This window comes from Zalophus californianus, chromosome 6, assembly GCF_009762305.2.
Source record: "Zalophus californianus isolate mZalCal1 chromosome 6, mZalCal1.pri.v2, whole genome shotgun sequence".
Classification (NCBI taxonomy): Eukaryota; Metazoa; Chordata; class Mammalia; order Carnivora; family Otariidae; genus Zalophus; species Zalophus californianus.
In genome coordinates, this window is record NC_045600.1 from 88,807,713 (window position 1) to 88,827,810 (window position 20,098).

At 41.5% G+C, this 20,098-nt stretch overlaps 1 protein-coding gene across 1 annotated transcript in view; it reads left to right on the top strand.

Annotated features, from left to right (window-relative positions):
- SEMA6D (semaphorin 6D) overlaps nt 1-20,098 on the top strand; it is a 615,846-nt gene that overhangs the window by 174,061 nt on the left and 421,687 nt on the right. The gene's annotated exons all lie outside the window — the stretch shown is intronic.

Here is a 20,098-nt window from a genome sequence, read left to right on the forward strand (position 1 = left end):
GGATATTTTAAAATATGAGAAGAGGGCCAAGCCTCAATTGTTCAAAGTTATGTAGGAGGGTGGAGATGTTGATTACACCAAATGGGCAGATAATCTTCAAATCCTTCCTATTTGGATTTGAACAAACTCTAATGCTTACATAAAATAGGGGCTGTGTGTGATATTTTGGTAAAACATTCCAAAAAAAATCCCCAAACCTCCAAAACACCAAGAGAGCCACCCATTGAGAAGACCAGAGGAATCTGAGAAATGCTTATATTATGTACAGAGCCATCTGTCATGCTACCTAGTGATATCAGAGACTGGCAGTTCTTCATCCTCTGAAGCTATTAGCAACACCATCCACTGATCCAAAAAGAAGGTGATTTGGGTGGGTATTTTCTCCACAATTATCTTAATAGGAAGGCATATCATAACAGAGTTTACTAATATATGGCGAACTAAATATATTTAAACTCAAGTTTAGAAAAAACTCCATATTTCTATAGACTTTGGGAATTTTTAGAAACTATTATTTTCAGAGTCTCACAATTTATTCTAATTTATTCTATTTATTTTATTCTGACTTTTCTTTTTTTTTAAAGATTATTTATTTATTTGAGAGAGAGAATGAGATAGAGAGAGAGAACATGAGGGGGGGAGGGTCAGAGGGAGAAGCAGATTCCCTGCTGAACAGGGAGCCCAATGCGGGACTCGATCCTGGGACTCCAGGATCATGACCTGAGCTGAAGGCAGTCGCTCAACCAACTGAGCCACTCAGGCGCCCTATTCTGACTTTTCTTTATAGGGGGATGATGCTATTCTCTAAATTCTTCATTTACCTGTCCAAAGATTATGTGGACACTATGTGTGAAAGGGAGCCTCCCCATGTATTTGAATAAGATGATGCTTGACCTTGAATGATTAGTAGTTACTTTCCTTTGAAGAACGATCACCATGACACTGCCATCATAATCACCACTTATTTCTTGGCCTTTTTGAGTTCATAATCTGTCCTTTTATGTACAGTGATTTTTATCTCTGACCCCCCAGTTTATTTATAGAAGTTTATTTATAGAAAAATATTTTAAAAAATAATAAAAATAACAGTATCGGTTTAGCTTTTTACTAGAAGCGCTTCCTAGTGATGATCCCCTTATAAACATGGGAGCTTATCATGGTCTGTTGGGGAGGAAGGAAAGGAATGGACTGGGATGATAGGAAATATGGTTCCTATTTTTTTATCCTCCAAAGCTTTCTGAAACATCTGGTGAAAGGATCATCTTTATATGTTTCAGTTTCCTGGTTTCTGAAATGGGTAGGAGACCACCTGGCTGTAATTTATTTCCTGGGGCAGAAGTGATAATGTGTGAATGAAGCGCTTTCAGCACCCACATGGGCAGATCTGGATTTCATCAGATGTCTCAGAGGAAAGCACTGTGTTCTCCATGAGTCAGGGCCCTGGTTGGGCACGATGGCTACAGCTATTTTATGCATAAGAGCAGCTGAATAGTCTACGAGATTATTTTCATATTTTAAACATAAACTTAGGGTGTTCATCTCTGGGGAGGAGAGCCTTAACTTTGATTTGTGGGGGTCTCAGAAGGCAGAAGAGAAGAGAGGCTTTTCACTCTTAGAGTAAGAATAGTTTTAGTTCTGACCATACTTGGTCAGCCATGTTACCTTTTATGGAATTCATCTTGCCATCTTGAATCTTAGATAGCCAGATGCATATCTTCTGCCCTTTCTGGACTGGAAATTTCTTGAGAGTAAGAACTATATCTCTATGGCACCTAGCACCGTGCTGGGTATTATATCTGGCACTTCATTGATCATTTATTGAATGATCAAGCTCCTTAGCCTCTCCGTACCTCACTTTCGTCATCTATGGTAGTGATTTCATAAGGATTGCCATGAGGATTAAATTATTTAATCCATTTATAATTCTTAGAGCTGTGCCTAGCACATAGTGGACAATTGATATTTACCTGGAATATGGAAAGTATGGGAGAGGGGGTTGGAATTCCTCTTTTCTCCGTTCCATGGGAATGAAGCAGAATGAGCATGAAGACTTAAGGTTCTGGGAGGAAGATGCTATGCAAGTAGAACACATATTTTTGACATATTTCAATCACTTAGAATTATGAAAATTCAAATACTTTATACCAACTAAAAAATCTTTCTAGGGATTAGTATCTAATGTGTAGAATGAACATATAAAAGAGAAAAGAAAAAAATGATAATCATGGTTCTTTTAAAAAATCTTTAAAAAGATTTATTTATGAGAGAGAGAGAGAGAGAGAGCTGGGAGAGGGGGAGAGGGAGAGGGAGAATCCTGAAGCATGGAGCTTGACATGGGGTTCCATCCCAGGACCCTGAGATCATGAGTCTGTCACTTAACCAACTGAGCCACCCTGGTGCCCCGATAATCACGGTCCTAGTTAGGTTATAATAGCTTTTCATTCAGAGATTCTTTTCCAAAATTTGCCTCAGTCTTATGACACATTTGCTAGAAACACTGTGAAACAGCCTAGTTTGGAGAGGATCAAATAGAGCTGGGGGTGGGGGAGAAACAAAAGCTCTAAAGCAGATTATAATGTGTTTGGGTGAAAGACCCAGAGCGGTGCTGGATTGCATTCATATCCACAGGCAAAGCTGATTTGGGCCCAGTGGAGATTTTGGAAGTGGTCTGAGCTTGACATAGTCAAAGGCCGAAAGTTGTTTTGCTTTTATTTTTTCCTAGCCTTTTACACAAGGACATAAATTTTTGAGAATGTTCATTTTGCCCGCACAATAATGTGACACAGCTAGCCATATTGGACAAGTGCGTCCTGTTCATCAGTGAAGGGATTCGAAAACTTAATGAATCCTTAAGTCCACTAATGATGTCTGGATGTTACTAAAGCTATTATCCCAGATTGCTTCTGACATTTTTGTCTTCATATCAGAGTGCCAGCATTCTTTAGTTTCCCCCAGTATATGCTGAGCTTTCTTAGCAGGTAAGTATAGGTCTATGTATGCAACTTATATTTATAGAATCTTTTAGATGTATGTTGTTCAATACATTAGCCATTAATGTATTTTAATATATGTTTTAAATTAAATTAAAATTTAATTTAAATTAAATGTGGCTGTTTTAAGGTAAAATTAAGCAAAATTTAAAATTCAGTGCTTCCATCGTCCTAGCCACATTTCCTCAAGTTCTCAGTAGTTACATGTGTTTAGTGGCTACCATATTGGATATCACAAATTTGAAACCTATCTATTCTTGTAGAAAGTGCTTTGGCATGGTGCTACACTAGACTATAGATGCAAGGCAAGAAAATTTACCAGTTGTCAATAGAAAGCAAGTGTGTTCTGTTTCAAGAAAACCTAACCTACGAAACTGCAGGCTTACAAAGAGAATAATTTAGGAAGAATTCATTCTCCTTGTATGGCAATTCAGAATACATTCTATTCAGCTATCTCCACTGATTTTTAAATATTTACAGATTCTTAACTGTATTTAGAGAGCAGTGAAAAATTAAAACAAATATAAAATAAAATAAAATAAAACAAAATAAAATAAAATATAAGGCTATAATGAAGCACTAAGTCACAGGAAACCATGCAGCTGGGAAATTTTATGAGGGTGGTGGAGTGGCTGTTTGAAATATACATCCACATATATATTTGAAACCAGCCAACCTGGGGTGCCTGGGTGGCTCAGATGGTTAAGCGTCTGCCTTCGGCTCAGGTCATGATCCCAGGGTCCTGGGATCGAGTCCCGCATTGGGCTCCCTGCTCCTTGGGAGCCTGCTTCTCCCTCTGCTTCTCTCTCTCTCTCTCTCTCTCTCTGTCTGTCATGAATAAATAAATAAAATCTTAAAAAAAAAAAAAAGAGTTTGAAACCAGCCAACCTGGATTTGGGTCCTAACTTTGCCTCTTGAAAATGGTGGCTCCCTTAGGCAGAAATGGACAAAACTCATCCCACCGGATTGTTCTAAGGATTTACTGTAGAAGCACACGTGCGATATAGGTGGTTGTTAATGCCTAGGCCTAGGCCCTTTCCCAGTTCCTCTCTTCTTCCTTGCCTCCTTCTCAGGGACTTCTTTTGCCTTCTTCCTCTCTTGCATCCTAGAGCCTGGAGCCTGGCCACTCTGTGTTTCAGGATTCAGCTGTGCTGGTGACATAAACTCTTTTTCTGTGACATCCCCCAACCAACCTTTCAGATAACATCCTGCCTTCATTCAGTCAAAATGTGCATGTCCCACAGGGAAGGACCACTGGCCTTGAGAAGCTCATGCCCCATGGCAGGCCACTGATGGAGAAACTGTAGTCCACTTTTTATTATTCCTTCAGTCACGTCAAAAAGGGATAAAACAACATTATAGTAGAAATCAGGAGATCTGGGGGTGCGTCTCAGTGCTGGCAATGATTTCTGCAAATCCTAGACTTCACAGCACAAGTCTTCATTTGTAAAGTGGAAAGGCTGTACTGGAAAGTCTCTTATTGCCCCTTTCCGTTCAGACGTCTGTAAAAACACTAATGGCCCCCCAGCTACACTGGCAATTACCTGACGGCAGGGACTTGAGCCGTCTGCTCGCTCCTGTATCTCTCAAGGTGTAGCACAGTGCCGGTCACCCCGCAGCTGCCCAGTGCTTATTTATGGAATGAATGAATGGATGGAGCCAACCTGCCAACCTTTATGTCCTTTCCTGCTGGACCCAGTGCCTGTATCACCCACTGCCTTCACTCCCCCCGCTCTTGCATGCCACCACTTCTGGTATTACCACAGCTGTATCATCTCTTTTTAGAAAGTCCCAGAAACTCTGCTGCATTACACCACCATTTCTGATTTCTCCATAAAGCTGGGGCTGGAAAACAAACTGTACTGTGTAATTATCCTTGCAACATTCTTCTCAAAGACTTCCAATTTAATAGAATTACTAAGATTTAAAAACATTAAAACAAAAATGAGCTTGTTAGAGTAAATTGGGCTTCATAAATTGTTCCCCTTTTATGACAAAACATTGATTTCTGTGGTCACCTTCTCTAAATTGTTGAACACTGAGTGGCCTGCCTTAATTGGCAAGGAGAAATGTCATCAAGCAACCACCATGGAAGCCAGGGAAGGGGTGAGTGGAGATGAAGAAAGGGAAAGAGAGGAAGGGGGGCAGAGCTGGCTACCTAGTGAAGTGGAAATCATCATGGGGAAAGAGACAGACTCCTGCCTTGCTGAAGCTCTAGGAGCATAATAAGACTAGTCTGGGAGAGGAGTTCATCAGTGGTATGCTGGGAGATGCAGTATAAATACAGAGCTTCATGATTCCATAGCAAGAATGGGAATTCTTGTTCCTCAAGCAGGAAAGTCTTTGTTCCCGACACTGGAACCTGGCCTCACACAGACCGACCAGCAGAGCTGCCAGGGCTCCCAGCTCTCTGGCCCTTACCGAGATGACTTTAACCTCGGGGCTCTCTGTGTCCCTGTCCTACACAGTCCATGATGCCGGCTGACCTCACTCCTCACGGGGCTTTTGTGTGGGTTTACCAGCTCCCAAACAATCAGCGTCAGGCCCTGAGCTTCTTGAGGATCATAGTAATCAGTGTGGAGAAAGCAGAGTGGCCCTCCCTGGAGCCTCCTAACCAGCGGTTTGGAGAGGAGAGCCGTGGCTGTGGCCAACCATAATGAAGCCCCCACGGGGACTAGTCGCAGGAAGGGTGGGGGAGAGGCAGCTGCAAGCCTCTGAGTTTCTGCTGCCAATACACAATCATTTTTTCTCTATTGAGGAGGAGCCCCGCGTGATACTGGAGGGGCGGCTGGGAGGGAGAGACTGGGTTTCTTGAGTTAGGGCCACTGGGAATTTCTAGAGGTGATGACTTCATGCTGTTCATTTGCTCTTGGGGAGAAATTGTAGGCGCTCCCAGGCCAAGGACCAAATCCTTGAGAGCTTGCTGAAACAGTCTGACTTCCTTAGGAAACCTTCTGAATGCTGCTGCCCTCCCATATCTGGATCAAATTCAGTTTAGAAAGAAAAAGATCTCCAAATTACAACAACAAAAACAATAATAATAGTGGCTAACACATAACATTTACTTACTACCTGCCAGAGACTGTGTGAACTTTATGTGTTCACACAGTTTATCCTCACAAAAACTTTGTGCAAAGGGTACTATTATTGTTTTGTTTATAGAGGAAGAATGTAAGACACTAAAAGATAACCTGTCCAAGATCACAAAGCTAGTAAGTGGTGGAATCAGAAATTTGAGCCCAAGTGTTCGGCTTGAGACACTGGAGTCATAGGGTGTTAAGAACGCTTCCTGAAAATTGAGCATTCATTCAATACCTATCATGGGTCTAGCACGAAGTAGGTCTTATGGGGGTATGTGAATCTGAGTTCACTTTCTGAGGTGGATAGGGTGGGGGAATGTGTGCCCCATTCAGGACTGGGTAAATAACTTGCAGGATTCCTTTCCAAAACTTATGAAGACATTAATAGTGTCATTAAGCCACATTTCATTAAGCCAAATACGGGGTCCTTCTGCCCAGGTGGCATGGCCATGTGGCCGGCTCTGCCCCCCATTACCCAGAAAAACAAAACAAAGCCGAAGTAGCAGGATATTTGTAAAAAGACGGTGGAATGAAAGTCCTGAAGAGGCAGTGATTCAGTCATTGTGAAGGCTAAGGAACCGGTTAAATCAGTTACAAAAGTAAAGGGCATGCCTGTTTAGGAAGGTTACAAAATTAAGCACATTACTTCAGTCAGGAGCCAGGTGCAGCCAAGCTGAGTAAGATGGCACATGTATGTTGTGTTGATCTGGGGGTCATTCAACTACACTTGTTCTGAAACAAAAATTTCTTCAGAAGTTCTGGCTGGATAGGTGTGGAGCTGTTTTCATACCTTTGGAGCTGCAGGTCAGAATCAGCTGTGATCGATTTTGTGGGCAGCAGAAGCCTGGTCATGGCTTCCAAACGACCGGGGCCTACAGGACAGTTTGTCTCATCATCAGTCACTCGAAAGATGCCAGAGACCAAAGAAGAAAAGGTCTAAAGGGGATTTTTAGTTCAAATAAGCTAGCTCCAGGGGTCTGCTGAGGGTCAACATGTAAGATGCTGGGGAAGGAGCAGCATAATTACCATTATTTATATCCCTGCCCTGCAAATGTGGAGTTTGATACAGTAGCTGTAATTTGTTTTCTATGTAACCAACATAGAATGTATTCCAGCCCCCTGAAATGTGTGTCTTAACACTGAGAGTAGAGCAGTGGGCCATTGCCCCACTCCAAGGCCTTCCTCCGCTGCCCCTCTTCCAGCCGTCCCTGCCTTAAGTCTCCCACCTACTTCCTGTCCCCCAGCACCCCTCCCTGCCCTCCCTCCTCTTGTTCCCGAGCCCAGGACACAAATGATTCCGGCCATCTCAGAACTGCCTTGCTGTGGTCTGTATGCTCTGGGCTGCATCTCAATAGGATCCAGGCACATCTGGCCGCACAGTAGGAGTGCCACACTCCAAAGTGCAAAAATAAAACCACAAAAGATCAAAAGAAAAGCATCGTAGGCAAGAAATTACCCTTATCTTTATCTCCACAGAATCCATCAAGTACAAGCATCTGAGAGATGGCAAGCAGTAAGATAACAAAAGGGAAGCCAGGAGGAAATTATAAGCAGCCTCCAATCATTAGCCCTTCAGCTGGCCTGGTAGGGCCTAAAAGGCTCTGGGAGGGTATCCCACAGACAGAACCTTCATTAGGAATGGACTGGAGCAAAATAGACAACCTGCTGATCATCAGACCTTAAGTTGACAGCCTGGCTAAGCAAAGTTAAAACAGGACAGCCAATTTCATTTATATGTTGCACAGTGTTGCAGTTGTTTTCTCCCTTCTTTAGCATATGCACTCTTGTCTCTTCTTGGGGTTTGATGTTTTGCTTGGTGAAGTGTGGATAACCTTCATCTCCTTATCCCTACAACTGTGCCCAGGAACTCCTGCAGGTGGATAACCCCGCTGAAGCCCAGAGAACTCTGCCATGGCCATATAACAGCTGTGAATATCTCTTCCTCTTTTTTTTTTTTTTTAAGATTTTATTTATTTGAGAGAGAGAGAATGAGAGAGACAGAGAGCACATGAGAGGGGGGAGGGTCAGAGGGAGAAGCAGGCTCCTCACTGAGCAGGGAGCCTGATGCAGGACTCGATCTGGGGACTCCAGGATCATGACCTGAGCCGGAGGCAGTCGCTTAACCAACTGAGCCACCCAGGTGCCCCAATATCTCTTCCTCTTACAGCAATTTGTTTCTAACATCCACATCTAATCTCTTAAGTGGGTCAAGTTTCTATATATTTATGATGAAGTTACGCTGTCCATGCTTGAGCAAGTTTAGGTATAGTATTGGAAACAGAAGCCACCAAGTTTTTTCCAGAGCATATTTTGTTTAGGAGATGTTTAGATTATGATCTGGGTCACTTATGAGCTGATTATATATACTCCTTATAGTGTCAATGTTTTATTCAAACTGGAATATAACTGATCACAAATGACAAAAAAGGTTTAGACTGAAAGTCAAAATTCTGTCACTCTGATTTCAGTTTATATATATATATATATATGCCATGTGCTACAGCTCTTAATCCATATGTACCCTGTGCATTCACAAATTTCAATTTCTTATTCTTGATACCAGCCTGTTATGGTCAGTTGTATAGGGAATGTACTGCATGACTCTAGAAGAGCCTTTCCCACTTGAAACTTTTGCAGATAGTGCCCTCTGGAGTTGTGCAGTTTAAAATATGAATGGTTATATATGGCAGCTCTGGTTATGTCCATTTTCCTACAAGGACAAATGCAGTAATCTATTTAATAACACAGAGTAAGAATATAGAATACGGTGAAGTCCCTGCCTATCAAACAGAACTATGATAAAGGCAAATACGTAAAGACAGAAAAACTGCACAAAATGCCCTAAGATTATATCCATGGTATGTACCAGAGTGCTGCTGGGAAACAGAGAAGAGAGTTATTAACTCTGCTTGAGGGAATCCGAGAGACTTCACAGAGGAGATGACATTAGACCCTGGTCTTGAGGGATGAGTAGATATTACACAGAGTGAATAAAGAATTTCAGGCAGAGGAATCCTTGTATAAAAAGACTTAAGATAACAAAGAGCACAGCCTTGTAGAGGCAAGAAATTCCTTAGTGGTAGAAAACAATGGAGACAGTGGGTGCAGACAACATGGGGTGTAATGAAAGATAGAGTTAGAGAGGTGGGGTAGGGCCAGATCACAAAGGACCCTTGTTCAACTGTTTGGACATCTAAGATAAAATTTTATCAAGAGATAGATTCAGTACTAACTGCTTGGCCAATTAAGCTCCAGTCTGAGAAATGGCAGCCAGCTAGGCTCTGTGTTGCCTGTAGAGGCATCCAAGCAGTAAGTGCGCAGGCTCTGGAATGGGAATGCTTGGGGCATCCCTCATCGTTGTTTAAAACCTCTATACACTTCGGTTTCATTAGCCCTTAAAGGGGATTCCTAATAGCACCTGCCTCATAGAGCTGAAGTAATCCATGATGTAATTCATTTGCCAGAGTGTCTGGTATTTAATAATTGCACAGTAACTACTGGTGGGTCTACTTACACTGCCACTGCTTCTCTTCCTGCGCTTGCCTTCCCCGTCTTCTTCTGATTATGATTATTATAGTTGTTACTGCAAACATCACCGAGCCCACAGAACAGATTTTCTTCCTAATCCTGCTCTGACTAGATTATAAATCACAAGTCTAGTTTGAGTGGACTACAAACCTCAGGTCATCAACGTATCTACTTGGTATTAGCAGCCCTGAAAACAGAAGAAAATCCCAGGTATTTTGCCTTCTTATGTCAAATAACTTAAAAAAAAACCCTCACTTTTTAAAGTTCTGCTGCCTTCTGGCATACTCACCTGTGGGGTATCTGGACTGTTTATTGTCCAGTGGTTTATAAGAATTATCTTTCATTCCTAAACTATAGCCAAAGTAATTTCAAGCTATTTTAAAAGGAATTGCTGGGAAGGAGAACTGTTAATCTGGGATTTTGCCATTGTGACTGACTACTCTCCCCTTTCTTATAGACACACACACACACAGAGAGAGAGAGAAACAGAGAGAAACTGTATTAATCTCAGTTGACTTCTTCCTTAAGTAATACTACAATCCACGTATTTAAGCTGAAAACGTGGGCATCTTTTTAACATTTTAATTAAATAATGTTGGAGCAAGCTTTTCTGTTTTTCTGATGACAAGTCTTGGCTCATACTCAAAAACTCCCAGTTTAGCTTTGACAAGATGAGGACACTTCTGAGAGACCAAAGGCCCCCTGAAGCTTAATGCTCCCTTTTTCTTTTCATAAGAACATTTGGCGTGTGACTAGAACATAATGTTTGGGCCCAACATAAAATAGTAAAAGGACAAGCTTTTCACGAGGCTTTCAGATCTCTTTCCAGCGGTGTGCTCAGCATTTCATCTTTCTATTTAAGGTACCAGTGCCCACAACCCTAACACCATTGCAAAAGTTATCTCTAAGATATGACAAACCAAGAGCATCATGCCAGGCTCCCCAGTTTTGGCAGACCTGGCCATGCAAGTGATTCAGGGAGGCAGCCATGGGAGGAGAGGATGCAGCTGCTTCAGCTGTGTGATCCGAAAGCCCTGAGTTTCCTAACGGTGAAGTCATTCCAGAAGTCTCACTCTCCAACACCTTCACTAAGGCAAAAAATAGGTGCCTGACTTTCTCTTCTACTTTCCTCACATGCTCATTTCACCTACCTGGACTACCCTTCCGTGTATCTTTTCCTCTGTAACAAAGGAAACGGAAACCAACCTTTATTGAACCACGTGACAGGCACCTAGGAGGACTTCCAAAAATGCTGCCCTCCTCCTTGCATTAATTGCCAGACCTTTCCATTTCCATGGAAATGGAAAATACATATATATTTTTATATATATATATAAAATATATATATTTTTTTACAGATATATATAAATGGGAAGCTTGAAGTTCGTACTAGAGTAACAGAGCAAGATTGGAGCCCAGACATTCTGATCAAAAGTCTTTTACTTTCTTCTACATTTCAGCATTTAACATTTCTTAAAATTGCCACTGGAGAGAGATGCAGTCTCCCTTAGAGAAGCTTTTTGGTCACTTTAGACTCTCAGAGATCACACTGAACATTCCTAATGGTCTGTGGGTTCTTGGCAGGAAAGCTACATCATTGCTTTAATCTATAAGTAACTTGGGGGCTATGCAATATGGGTTAATGTCATAAACCATGTGGAACAAAAGAAGCCAGATGATTACTCTGTGGTCCCATTTATAAAAGTCCAAAAGGGGGCAAAACTAATTGATAGTGTCAGAAATCAAGGTAGTAGTTATTTTCAGAGGCTGGAAATGAAAGGGGCCCAAGGGGCATCTGGGTTCTGGTCATGTTCTGTTTCATGATCTGGAATTGGTAACATGGGAGTGTTTAGTTTGTTAAAATTAATCAAATTACACACCTATGATATGTGCACTTTTCTGTATATATGTTCTAATTCAGTAACAACATTTTTAAAAGTTGTATCAGGCTTGAGCTCAGAGGGTTTTGAAGCAACTTCTTTGAATTATCTGACACCTTTACAATGTATTGAAATTTTCAGGAGAAAAAAGACAATAATAGTTTATAAAAGAAAAAACATCTTAGAAAATTGCCCTCCATATCTTTCCATTATTGCCAATGTTTCATCTACTATGTTGGGCTTAGTGTGAAAATTTGAATCCCAATCTGTTATCATGGTTTTAAACCCTCCCATTGAAATTCAAAAGTAACAATTCTCCTTTTTTCCTTCTACTATAAGATACCGATTATGATGAAATGTGGTTCATTTTTGAAACTTACTGATCATTATAGTAATCACTGATGTATTTTACCATATACATAAAAGGTTAGTACATTAGAATTGTGTTGGATTGACAGCCCCTGCTAAAGTATATGTTATTGCCATAAGAATAAAGGAAGTTCTTATCCAAAAGGAAATTTTTCAAATACTGAGACACTATGATCCTGACCAGAAAATCTATATACAATGCAGTTAAGCATTCATATCCTTTCTGGAGGCACATGCACCAAAATAAGTATGAAATGCTTATTATACTCCAGACTCTGTTTTAAGCATATTGCATTGGGTTGACCCATTTATTTGCCCTAAGACAGAGGTCTCTTGTTATTCCCATTTTATGGGTGAGGAAACTAAGGCACATGTATGTTATGTAACTTACCTGAGATTATATGGCTGGTAAGAGGTAGAGCTGAGGCCTGGACCTACTCAGTTTGACTTCTGTCTTCCGGGAAAGGGCACGTGGGTCATTCTCAAGGTGTCACTCCCTCACTCTCCAATACTTAGAAAAATGGCATTTCAGAAATAGTTTAAATGGGAAAATGATGAGGGCTTGGCAGCCTTGAGGTAAGAAAAATGGGGAGACCATCTCATAAATTAAAGGGTAGTGATGATTATGTGAAGAGAGTACTGAGTTCATTTGATGGAGAGGGAAGAATGGGGGATAGTGCAGGAGGCAGTAAAGGGAATGATGTAACAAGGGTAACTTGGTAAAGGACTTTGATTCAGAAGGTGAGACTTTGGATGCAACTTGCTGCCAGTTAGCGAGCAGCTGCTGGGCAGAATCAGTTCCCCCAGTCCAGTGCCAAACAAAACAATGGGTGGCCAAATACTGCAGTTGGCCCAGGGTTTCCTAATCAGTATGGACTCCTAGGTACTTTTCCTTTGGGGCCACCGTTCACGAAAAGCCAGTGTCCACGTGTTTTGTCAAACCAAGTTCTTAGCCTAGGATGACAATCTGGAGACCTTTTTCTCTCCACCATAATGCTCATTCGTCACAAAAGTGCCCTCAAAATCCCAGTTTTCTGACAGTTAATGATGGTAGATACTTAACTCCCTTCTCCATAGTTTCCACAGGAACAGAAAAGTCTGCTGAAAAAAAAAATAAATGAATTATTATGTGATAGATTAGTCAAACAAATGAATCAAGCCAATACTTGAGAAATCTTACATGTGTTTGCTACTCAGTTCCCTCAGTTATGTTCCCACCCCACATCAATGAAATCCTATACCTTCTTAAGAAAACCCTTCTAAAAGTGATGTGAATGCCAAAACCTTCCGGAAGAGTAGAAGGAAGACACTCTTCTTGTATAGGAGCCTCAGGTACTCCTCAGTGTTACTGTGGAGGCACCATTCTCCCCCTGTACCTGTGGTGCAGAGCAACCTGTTGACTTTTGTGTGCCATTACTTTCATGGTGAACCAATCACCATGTAACTGGTGAGCCATTAAAAAACGTATTCGGACATCCTAAGCATTTGGAAGATAAGGCTCCAGGCCCTCCTACGTCAAGTTCACTTTTGCAGCTTCTTGCTCTATTTTGTGTTTGATGATGATGATGATCCTCATATATAATATTTATTGAGTACTTAATTGCTTGTCAGGCACGGTGTGGAGTGCTTTGCAAACATTTTCTCAATAATGAAAACTGTCCTATGAGTAATACTTTCCCCCATTTGTAGACAAGGAAATGGAAGCTTAATGAGATCCAGTAATATGCTCAGGGCCACAGAGGTGTTAAGTGCTGGAGTCAGTATTGAAGCCCAAGTGGTCCGCATCCCCAAGCTGGCACCCGCTGTGATATACTGTATCTGCCTGGAGCAACCCCATGTCTTTTGGTTTCATCTCCAGGTCTCAGCTCTTCACACATTATTTGGACTAGATTGAAGCTTTGGCTTCAGTGATTTTGATGTTAGAGTTCTTTTTCTGTTGGCACTCAGTGTCTGGCATTGTGACTGGACTGCCTGATCAAATTCAGGCCTAGCACTTCAAGTCATTTGGTTGGCACGACTCCCAGGCCTCCCCCAGTCTTCAGGCAAGGAGGAGATCAGACATACCCGGCCTGGGATATAACCTTTAATAGGAAATTCCAAAATTTCTCATGCTTGAACTGATGGATGGAATAACATGGACATTGCTTCTTTCTTTTTATTTGCAAAGATAGAGCTGGACTCGAAGAGATAGATGCAAAGCAAAAACCAACTCCATATTTAGTTAGCCTCAAAATACACATGACCTGAGAGCTCCCTATTTAGCTCACCTCCCTGCTTCTGCTGCAAATGTTTGCTGATGCTACAGCTTACAAAGCACAAATCTGCAGGGGCCTCTGAACCCCTTTGGTACACTCCTTCCCATGATTAGGTAAATGTCAGTGGAAAATCACCATGTATTTAGTGTTTTAATAAAACCACAATATTGTTTATTTTGCGGCCTCAGGTTTCAAAAGGGAAAGAAACAGCTACATTAAACTTTGCCCCTAAAACTCCAGCAACTCCCTCCAGGATACTTATAAATGTTATCCTCCTGCCACTGAGCTATGTTTTCACTAGAACATCATCCGCTGCTAATTCTAGTCGATAATCATAGGACTGTCCAGGGTCATTTTCAGGCTTGAGGAAAGAAATAGAATCCAGATTGTGTGTCACCAGAAACATAACTTTAATTCCTAACTTCCAGCTCCTTGATGACAAGGTCACCAAACGCCAAACTTAGATCATGGAACAGTAACTCTACCAAGAATACACAGGCATGAAACCTATCTCAGCTTCTATTTCTCTGTCTAGCTCTCAAAGGCCTTCATCACCACCTCCAACCTCAGTGCTAAGCACTAGTTTTGTGCATCACACTGTTAGGGACACTGACAAGAATCCAGGGGGTGAATAAGCCAGCTGTACATGACTCACAGTGCTCATCAGATCCAGGTAGTTCAGAGATATCATCTCAGGAACTATTGATGTGGTCATCCACTTGTGTTTGAGCAAGTCGTCACATGGACAGTGGGGTTTGCGTGAGCCAGGAAGCTTCCTCTCCCACTCTTCTTCCATCTGTTTTTCAGCGCTTATGTATTTTTAAAGGAAACATGGACAGAAATTACAGATATTTTAAAATGTAAATATGCCCTATGTTGGAAGCAACACAATGACATACAGTAACTTTCCTACATGATTATGATCAGCATCTTTTCAGAAAATTCAATTTTTTAAGAGGCTTGAAGAGAGAATCCAATGGCTTTTGATACTGGAGTCCTGGTGTGGGAAGAAAGGTCTCTCGAAGGGGACAAGAAAGGGAGGGAGCATAAGACCATAAGACAGTGTTCTTCGACCTCACTGTTCTGACATACAGACTGAGTTGTATTTGGTACAGGTGGTAGGAACATCCTGAGGCTTCTATACATATGATAAATAAATTGGATATTCCCCAACCCTGTGACTAAGTATTACTATTTATCACTGAGTTATTGAACTGTTATTATTCATGATGCATCCTGTAAGTTCCAGCCTCTGTTTCATACAATTGTGTTTTCTTTTTCAATTTTTTTTTTACCAAAACCCATATTTTACTGACTATAAAACTTTCCCTGGCTTTTGAACAACAGATCTATATGGAAGAGCTAAGCTTTTGTTGGATAAAGGTAAATAATTGGTTTCTGTCATTTCATTGGGGCTCTTAGGCATGACCACGAGCAGAGGTCATAGCACAAACCCATCCAGCAGTAAATAACTCACCCATGAATGGCTACAGACTGAACCACAACAGATTTGAAGATTAGCTGGCAGAAATCAACCTTATGTTGAACATGTACTAGGACAAAGAATGCTGAATACTTGCAAATAAAAAGGAAAACATCTATGGTAGCTCTAAACATTTACTGTCTTCCAACCTTAAGAACAATATAACCAGAGGTACCTGGGTGGCTCAGTCAGTTAAGAGTCTGCCTTTGGCTCAGGTCATGATCCGGGGTCCTGGGATCGAGCCCCACATTGGGCTCTCCGCTCAATGGGGAGTCTGCTTCTCCTTCTGCCCCTCACCCTGCTCATGCAATCTCTCTCTTTCTCTCTCTAATAAATAAATAAAATCTTTAAAAAAAAAACACATAACCACTTCCCCTATTATCCAGAATAAACGGGAAGGATATTAATGTAAGGAACTGGAACATTCATTTGGAAGGGAAGAAATGGGATTAGAAGTAGGAAACTGGCTCATGGAAGAAATCCCATAGAAGGAGTGAGGGTGGAGGTGGTGAAGAGAAGTCCTTTAATCTCTGTTTACCCTTCCTTACAGCTGCAAGAGAGGGGAGAACCGTGCAGAAAATGGTCCCAGAGCTCATTCTTGGGGCGAGGGCTGAATCTTCTCCCTTCTTGGGAAGGGGCCTTTTTCAGTCAGCAAGAATGGCAATGCTCCTGTTCTCTATGTGCAAGCCAAATGTAAACTGGCGGTATCAGCCCTTCCTTAACCCTCTCTTGCTCCTTAATTGGCTGTCTAGAGCTCTGTTTCTTCTCTGTCTAGGACGCCCCTACAGAGAGGCCAGTGATCGTATATGTTAAAGCTCGATTTGGCTGCTTTCTGCTGCATGTGAGGCACACTTCATTTAATATAAGTGTTTCCCATGTGATTGGTAAGACCTTTTAGCACCTGTCCTAGGCCCAGGGTCACTGTGCAGAGATGAGAAGGAGGAGCAGCAGGGACAAATTACTAACGTCTCCATCTTTGGGGCTTGATGCCCTACTGATCCCGCCCTCGCCGTGCTCCAGGAACCTAGGTGTGGGAACGCTGACCAGGTCTGGTGCATGGAGCTGTGTGGGAAAGCCAAGAGAACAACCCCTGCGATGTCTTCCCTCCTCCTGATCAGATTCCAGCTGTCGGGGACCTGTCACGGAGACCCACTGGGGTGGTTAGCAGCAGCTGCTTCTTGCTCTTTCCTGGCCCCCCACCCCAGGACACTTCATAACTTTTCACCTCTGAACTTATATAACCTTTGCAGTCTGTGTCATTCTGCTTATTTCTTAGCTGTTTTTTTGTCTGTATTGCTCCTTGAGAGGTGTCTGAGAAAGCTGATTCACCACACTGGGAGTCTAACATTTGGGAGACTAGAAGTCTCCAGGTGCCATAAATGCTGTAAAAGCAAAATATACCTGGCCCCAAAAAGATGGGTCAGGAGGAGCCTAGGAGCAGCATGAGGATAAACCAGAGTCTAGGAAATGCAGGAATGGTGTCAGTGTAGAACAAGTCTAAAACCTTGAGGGGCGGGATTTCCGACTGCCCTTCTGTCCCCGTGGAGCCTACTGCCGCCGCTCCCCTTTCCCTCCCTCTGCTCACGTTCCTCCCCTTCTTTCCTCCTCCCTTCTCAGCTTTCTGTTTTCTCCAAGTCTCTATCTCCCCTTCTCCAATATTCTTACTTTTTTCAAATAAAATTACTTATTTTTTTTGTCCACATGCCTGCTGAATTATAATATCCGTGCATATCTTAGTTACTTGAACCTTCTGGTGAGCAGAGTGCATAACTTCACACCAGGTCAGAGAAGATAAAAACGTCAAACTCAGTTTCTGAGCATTTCAGCAAAAAAGAATTGGTCTATTGACCTAGTTACAATTCTAATTCTTATAAGACAAAGGGAGGATGTGGATTTACTTACAGAAGTCTGTTAAAAATTAAATGACCAGGGATGCATTGCAAATATAATTTTATTTCACTAATAAATTGTGTGGATCATGATTTATAATGCACTGAAAATAATTTAAAGGACAATAACCATTACATATACATTTATGCTCCGTCGTCTTAATCGGAAAAGAATAAGAGTCAAATGCTGGTCTTTTATATAGAGAAAAAAGAAAAACTGCATGCCTTTCTAGGCTGAGTTTGGACCCACTCATATTGCCTGTTCCCAGCCTGCAGTTGCACGTTGTTTATATTAATAACTATGGGATGTAATCCATGTAAAGAAGAATTGTTTAAAATGGAACTGGTTCTGTGTCCTCAAACAGTGCATACCATTAAAATGCACTTACAAGTTTTATAAACCTCTTTTAGAAGCAAACACTTCTTGAGCACCTGATCCGTTATTTTCAGGGACAAGGATTTCCAGGAGACAATAGAAGAGGTGAGTGGTGGCGCTGCCCTGGCTGGTCTGTGGCCCTTTTGCTTCAGGTCTCTCATTTGGCTCTTCATCCATCTTTCCTTTGACAAAGCTGTCTTTCCAGGTTACTCCTTTTAACTTCTTTCCTTTATCACAACCTGCATTTGAATACAAAGAATTCAGCCTGCTGCTGGATGCTGAGCACAGCAAGAAATCCACATCAGCACCCCCAGCACAGACTGCCTTCTACTTTTACAAAACCAAATGCCAAACTGGTTTCACAATGGAGATGTTGAACATAAAAGTTGGCTCTGTCATAATGTCCACCCGGTGGTTATGTGAATGGTTGTTTATAACTTGTGTTCAGCTTTCTAGCCAAGCACTAGTGTCGCCTAAAATTGCTACTGTGAGAAAACCAAAATGCTATTTTGTAAGCCCAGACTGTTCATCTAAGTTTTGGAAAACTGCTCTTCTTTCTGTAGAGCTTGCTAAAGAAAGATAAACAACTCTATCCAGACAATGGGTAGCTAGGGAGCAGTGGTTCTTTATTAGGTTACGTATTACTGTGGGATGGGCAGATATATGTGCTTTAAAGGAGGTTGCCTTCTTGTAGGGTAAAATACATTAAATACCAGCAGTCTCCACAGATCCCTGAGTTGACCTTTTGTGGATTTGTCACTGAGAAATTGATCAGCCCCTTATTTTTCCCATGCTCACATCAGAAGCATAATTTGGATGTTTTCTTCTATTGTTCCTATATTGCAATGATAATTTAAATAACTCATTTGGCTTAAAATAATCAATAACTGGTGCCTAATAGCTGATCAGTGACCCTATTTTCCCCCATAATTATTTGCCAGACCTCATCTTGACTTCTGAAGAAGCTGCATATGATGAGTAATTGAATATCTGAAGATATGTTGGATTTGTGTCTGAGGGCAGAATACAGTTTTAAATAATTTATTTGACCTCCCTAGAATTATTAAATTTCCCAAATGAACAAATTAATAATAAAATCTGCACAGGATGATAGCAATAATCTAATTTTTCCATTTAGCCTGAATTTTGAATCAAATATATAATTTATTCAGTGATAATAAATTTGTGTCTTAATAACATGAAATGATTTCAAGGATTGGCTGTCATCCTTGGAACCATCATGAAATAGGTACAAGTGGCCTCATGGGGAAATTCAGTAATTCCTAACAATGCAATCAGATGGAAATAGTAACTTACGTCTGTCGCCGTTGCTGAGTGCCTCCTGGGTGACAGAGATGAGAAATAGAGAGCAATGCTTAGGAAAGGAAAAAAAATGCTGTTTCATGGAGACCTCAGGATCAGGGCCTAAGAGTCCTTGTAGGGAAGTAGCAAAGGGTATGTGGAAAATAAGATCTCATAAAATGAAAACGCACTCCTCAACAAGTGGGAGGATCAGAAGTTGTCAGAAGATGTCCTACCATCCTATCTTGTATGGAGCCAGTCCCAAAGTAAGGCAGGGAAGGGATGGCTGGGTGGGAAGTGGGAAGGTGCCTCGGAATAGAACTAGAAAAGTTACCTGGAGTCTAGGAATTAAGTGCAGTTTTACAGGTGACCTCTAATCGTTTCCCTGAGTCTGAGGAGAATATGATGATGTGTTTATGCTTGCCGAGAGGAGTAGAGGCAAATCACAAAGCTCCTGGTTCTTAATTTCCTTTTGGCAGGAGGGTGTTGTCCTTCCAGACTGATGTTTGGGAAACCTACCTGTTTTCTGAAACCATGTTTATAATAAAGTGTTTAGAGGAAGCTTTATATTTCCTGGTCACTTTCAATTGAATGTATTAACTGGAAATGTCCTTAATGGGAGAAATGCTTAAAAACACTTCCTTGAGTGTTAAAAACAGTTTTAAAGCAGGAGGTTAGGGTAATCATAAAAGCACAATTCTCTCATTTCTAGAAGCAGAATATTCACAGCAAGGATGGCTGCCAAAAGAACCTTGTTTAAAATAAATGCTGTGTTTCCTCTGCTTCCCTTTTTTAAAATCAGACCAGTGTTCTCAATGTTGAAGATTGAAGGATCTTCCTGAGCAGATGTTTGACCAATTGTTTGGCATATTATCATTGGGATGTGTGCTTTGCACATCTTTTAAAATTTAGGTGAATCTAGTCTTTCCTCCCAACCTAACAATTT